The following is a 5,779-nucleotide window of genomic DNA, read 5'->3' as shown; positions in this document are numbered from 1 at the left end:
TCATTGTACATCATCTCTGAGTATTTTGGCAGAATTCAAATCTCACATTGAAAATCTGACATTCTTTCATATGAAGCTTAAGTATTTTAATACTCTGATTCGAAGTTAGTGCATATCAGCTCATGGGCTTTATTATTTTTCATGAATATTATTAAATAAAGCTATTATTTTTTTTTTGCGGAACCAGGGATTGAACTAAATAAAGCTATTATTATTACAAATAAAATCAAAGACATTTAGAATTCTGTTTTAAAAGAAGATTAATACAGACACATCACTTCTTAATAATTCTACTAGTTTTTAATATTATAATTCTTTTAGGTTGTGTGTTAATCTGTATGGCACATAGAGTGTGTATGGAACACTATGATACTGTCTCTTCATTTGGTGATTTTCCATTTGTAACTTGATATCAGATAATATGGGAATATTTACACCACAGAAATTGACACAATTTATAAGTCAGGGCTTTTTTTTATTTTTACCAGTACTTTACTCTTCATACTCATGAAAAGTTACATAAATTTTGTCTAAAATAAGCAAGGGCTATTTTTAGAAAAATATATCCTCTTCATTTTCAAAAGCCACCTCTACATCTCAACTAAAGGCACCTGCTGAATAGCTGGTTTTGCTTCTAAAAATATGTCTGACTTTTCTGGGAACATCTTAATATAAGAATTAAATTATGTGAATGAGAGATAAGTCTGTTAGAACTGCTTAAGAGATCAGTTTGTGTCAAAAATAAGAGGTGATAAAATTTTGTAGTCAACGAAGTGATTGAATTTTCTGACATGACTACATCATTTATAATAAGGAAGAGAATCTGGACTACTTGGGGGAAACAAACTTTACTACACAGGAAAGTGTTTACATTTCAAATGTCTATTTCTGTGATTTCAGTCTTTGAAAAATCAGTTAAAGTTTTCACAAGCTAATCACCTTCCTTATCTTCATATTCTGGGTAACCAGTAATTATAAATTGCCTACTCTAAAACAGGATCGAGGACACAATGAGAATATTTTAAAAGTTTAATCAAGCTAGGCTTAATGCACATAAAAATTAAAAATTTACTTTAACACTCTTGGGATTTCTATGCATATGTGTATGTATCTATGGTTGGTTTTATTAGACATAATTAATTGAAAAGATAAACTATCTGGAAATTAAAACTGAAATAATATTAGTCAATGATAAGGAAGCATTTTTTAATCGAAGTTCATTGGCCAGAAAAAAGTCTATCGAGTAACTTCATTCAAGGCTTTTTGTTAAAGAAATTTGAAGAGTTCATTTTGCTTATATTCGGGATTAATACCTAGAAATTGAAAACTTAATATTTAAAAATTCATTTATTAACGGAGTCAGGAGCAGAGATGTTTGAAAGCAAGAGAAATAAGAGTTAAATCATGGAAGTACAGACAGACAAGGGGTCTCCTGGATGAAGAGGTACAGAAGAGCAGAAAGAGCGAGCAGGTGAATCAAGCATTTAGAACGGATTGCAAGGTCTTTTCTTAGGTGACACCACCACAGTCTATAAGCAGACAACCACTATTCTCAGCTGCTTCAGTACTCAAGCTTCTTAAATGTCCCTCTTATTTATTATTTTTATAGTGACTTGTATAGGGCTCTGTATGTCAGAGACCTCCCATAGTTATCATCTAATTTATGTTTACCCTGGAAACTTCAGAAGCTCTGCTTTGAATAGATCAAAGCAAGGAGTTAACCAATGAGAATGCATCCCTTAAAACTGGTCATGAGCACCCAGTGTGTCCATACTAGACACTGAAGCAATTCTGAGCAAAGAACAACCAGCCACATTCCTCAGCTGAAGACAAAAGCAGTCACAGATGCCCATGATGGCAGCACAATATGGTGTAGTGGGTCTAATATGACCTTGACTTTGTTGTTACTCCTGTTTTTAATGCTGTCTTGACCTAGTCTTGAGGCCTTGGTCCTTCAGGCTGGTCCTTCCTGAGCCACCTTATTGAGTCCACATCCCACCTTTTCTCATGTTACAAACTCCCTTAGGTCTTACTAGCCAGATTCCAAACTAGAGAGAAGCCCAATGCTCTGGAACATGCAAAACTATTCATATTAACCAGCTCACAGTAAGTCACAGACACGTGAATACCCCTCCACATTGCTATACATAAGCTAATCCTGACAAACCTAACATGACGGTACCTGTCCCCTTCTTTCATTTGGAAAAAAGTATCAAGCAGTCCTGCCTGTCATCTCTTCAAGGGCAACTGTGCTGTATCCTGCCATCAAAACAATCTGCAAAGAGCTAGGATGTAGCTCAGTGAGCGGTAGTGCCCTTGTCTACCACACAGAGGCCCTGGGTTCCATAGTACCACTACATAATACATAAAATCTATAAACCTTACAAAATAGTGGTCACTTGTAGGTAGAAAATATATAAAATGAAGGAAGTAAACTAATCAATGGCAAAGATTACAGATACACACACACACACACACACACACACACGCACACACACACACTTAATCCTGAGCAACCACAACAATTAAGAAAGAAAGCAAAGGCTTGGTGAGCCACACTCATCGTCTCTCAGTGCTGTTTTGCAGGAGTCACTTCAGAATGAAGAACTCATCTATAGCCGGAGGAAGCAAGCTATAAAATAGCCCACCACTCTGTGGTTGTTAACATGCCCTCTATACCCTTTTTGTAGTTTCTCAAAATCTATCTTAATCTTCTAAAATTTTGAGAGTCCAATCAGCATTTTTGGCCTATTCTATAAACTACAGGCAAATATTATTTTTAACTTTCCATAACTTCCCTTGTTTCTCACCTGTAAAAACTGGGTACTGGTCCCTTAGCTTTCACCCTGTATCTCCTTAGCTAGACCTCTACTCAAGTTCTCCCAGCCATGGAACATACTTCTGGGTATCAGAACAGCCCTGGGCCTGTTACCTCCATTCTTCTGAGTGTGCTGTTCTTAATCTCACTACTTCAGTATTCCTGCTCACACCTAGATGACTCTACCTGAAAGAAAAAAAAAAAAAAAAAAAGCCTTCCTAAGAGTGCAAAGACAGTTTAGCTCTTATGCCTCTGTATGACTTTCTTTTGCCTCTTGGTTTTCTTTACTCACCATAATTTTCCCTGCCTTCTGTCTTCAGTCATGTTTTCTTGACACCATACAATCTGGAAATTTGTTTTGTTCCTTCAAGAAATGTGTAAACATTATTAAAGAAAAAATGTATATCATTCAGTTCTTTTTCAGGCTTAGCATTTCACACTAAGAATAGCCATTAAAATTATAATTGCCCAAAATTAGCATTTCTAAAATAAAAGTTGGCATTACTGATGGTTTATTTTGTATCTGGCCTGTGCCCTCTGTGCTTTACCATTACCTCGAAAAGGTTGTTGCATTGATTAGGAATTATTGCCATTTGTAGATGAGGAATGTATAGCTCAGCTCAGAAATGTGTGTAAAGGCTATACTTTGAGGGATCATATCTACAGTATGTTACTAGACAACTTCTCTGATTGTGTAGGGAACAAGAAATGTGTGCAGATGGGACTATAGCTTCAGCAAGCCAGTCAGCAACTACTTACGTCTGTGCTTGGTTCCCCTAGAGAATACAAGCTTACCACACTCACTGGTCTTTCTTCTCTAAGGGCCCAAATTCATTCTCACTGCACAGCCCTGTACTCTAGGCTCCTTGTCCTTAACAAGGTCTTCCAACTCTTCACATTACTGTTTCATTCTCCTATGGTTGCAAACCCAGTATTGTCTCTTTAGGGAGACCACTGAAGGCTCCCTGAGCTAGTGACCCCCAAGCACTCACAAACACATCATCCTATTTACCTTCTCACAGTGAGAAAGAAGGTCTGGACTTCTCTGTTATTATTTATTAATTTTAAATAAATCTAAACCTCTGGCATTATGGAATTCTACATCTCCCCTTTAGGGCCAAGGTAAAATTCTGTTTGCTGTCATAAATATGCCTTCTTAAAATTAATATACTTGTTAGGTAGTTAATTACAGCTACTTGTAATAAATACTATTACACTTATATGTATTCTGTTACCCTTAAGTAATATTTTTTACTTTTGCCACCAAATAAAAATGAAAATTCTTTAAATTATAAAAATGAGCATGAACTATAAGAATTTGCATCTTTATTGGTTAAAAAGAAATGGCATGGATTTGGTAAGTTTGTGCAACTCAGCCGCACACCAGCTTCAGAAACTAGTAAGAGCTCTATACATCAGGTACATTTTTCAAGATCCCAGACTACTGCACCCTGCATCAAAAAAAAAATCAGGAGAAAATGAAACGTTCTCCATAATAGTTTACTTTTTCTTTAGTATACTGAAGACAGTTTCTGCACCACTCAAAATAAAAGTCAGGTGCTCAAGAGAATTCTTGTCTACCTTTGCTACATTTTATGGAAAATATATGTTGTGAAATAGTTAAACATCAGCTTGATTGTGTAGATAAAAAGGGGAAGACATTTTGAAATGGACATAGTTAATGGGTCCTTTTTAAAAGCCAAATCTAACTATAGGCACATACACACTGAGACACAATGCATCCATCAACGTTAGCAAAAGGCTTCTGATCTGAGTATTGACATGCAGGATAGTGGCAGAGCCTGAGATAATGGAGCAGCTTGATTCCTAGAGTGATGTTTTTAGCTGGGACTGCATTGATGTGCGCAAGTTTGCCTGAGAGAAAACAACAGACCAGAATGGGTGGCTTTCTGGAGTTTGCAGGTTTCTTTCCAGACAAATTAAATGGAGTTTTCTGATAGGTCACTAGACCTCATGAATTCTAACTTTATAGAACTCTGCTATTCATCTAAATAACTTTTTTGTAGCATTCATTTTAATTCTTTGTTAGTATCTAGCTTAGAACTAAAACACTTCCAAATAAACCCCTTTCCTGGATATCTACCAACCTGAATCAGAAAATAGTAACTTACATAAATCTATGTTTAAGCAGCTAATTTATCTAATTTGAAACTTGCCTCATACTCCAAAATATTTTTAATTTTATATTACATGATTTGTGACACTTCATTTCTTTCACCAGGGCATGACTTAGAAACTTCATCTTGCATGTTTGAATTCAACCTTCCAAATGTCTATTTACTCCCTGCACAAGATGATGTGTGGACTGGAGACATACTTAGGAATGGAATCACTATATAAATTTTAAACTGCCAACTTCAAACCCTAGTCGTGGTGATAGTGTGCTGAAAGAGAACAGCAGACTGCTTCCCTCGTTGGCTTTATTAAAATCAGAACTGAAGTCTTTGATAAAGCCCATTGAAATGTGAATAGTTTTACCAAGAACTATACATTAAAAAGTAAAATAATAAAGAAATCTAACACAGGTTAAGCTGCAGCTCACTGAAGACTGGGCCAGTCTTGGTTCCAACTCACACGCCACATCCACATGCACCTGCTTCTGAAACTTGTCCTCAGCTGAGGCGTTCATGAACTCCAAGTTACAAAGCCTGGCTCTGGCAATATCTTTCTTGCTCATCCTGAAGCTAATATAAAACTCTTCTTGAGGAAGACTGGTTTTTTATATTAATTTTATTGAGAAACAAGTAGCATTGGGACAGTCTCAAAACAGGTTAGTAGGACAGTTACAATAATTAATGCAATGCATATTGTTGTCTTTGTAGTAGTTGTTCATAGTACAAAATGTAGACATGGTATCTTGTATAAACACTATTAGCACAAATCTCTCTTATTGAACTAAGAGAAAGTAGCTATATATCTGTCCTAACTTATATATATATA

The 5,779-nt window shown here is 35.9% G+C and overlaps 1 pseudogene; it reads left to right on the top strand.

Annotated features, from left to right (window-relative positions):
* The first annotated feature begins 3,453 nt into the window (after positions 1-3,453).
* LOC111815266 lies at positions 3,454-3,606 on the top strand (annotated as a pseudogene).
* Positions 3,607-5,779: the final 2,173 nt, after the last annotated feature.

The sequence above is a fragment of the Octodon degus genome, unplaced genomic scaffold (assembly GCF_000260255.1).
Source record: "Octodon degus isolate 3935 unplaced genomic scaffold, OctDeg1.0 scaffold00013, whole genome shotgun sequence".
NCBI lineage: Eukaryota > Metazoa > Chordata > Mammalia > Rodentia > Octodontidae > Octodon > Octodon degus.
The sequence above is the reverse complement of the archived record's forward strand: the minus strand, read 5'-3'. Positions and strand labels throughout refer to the sequence as shown.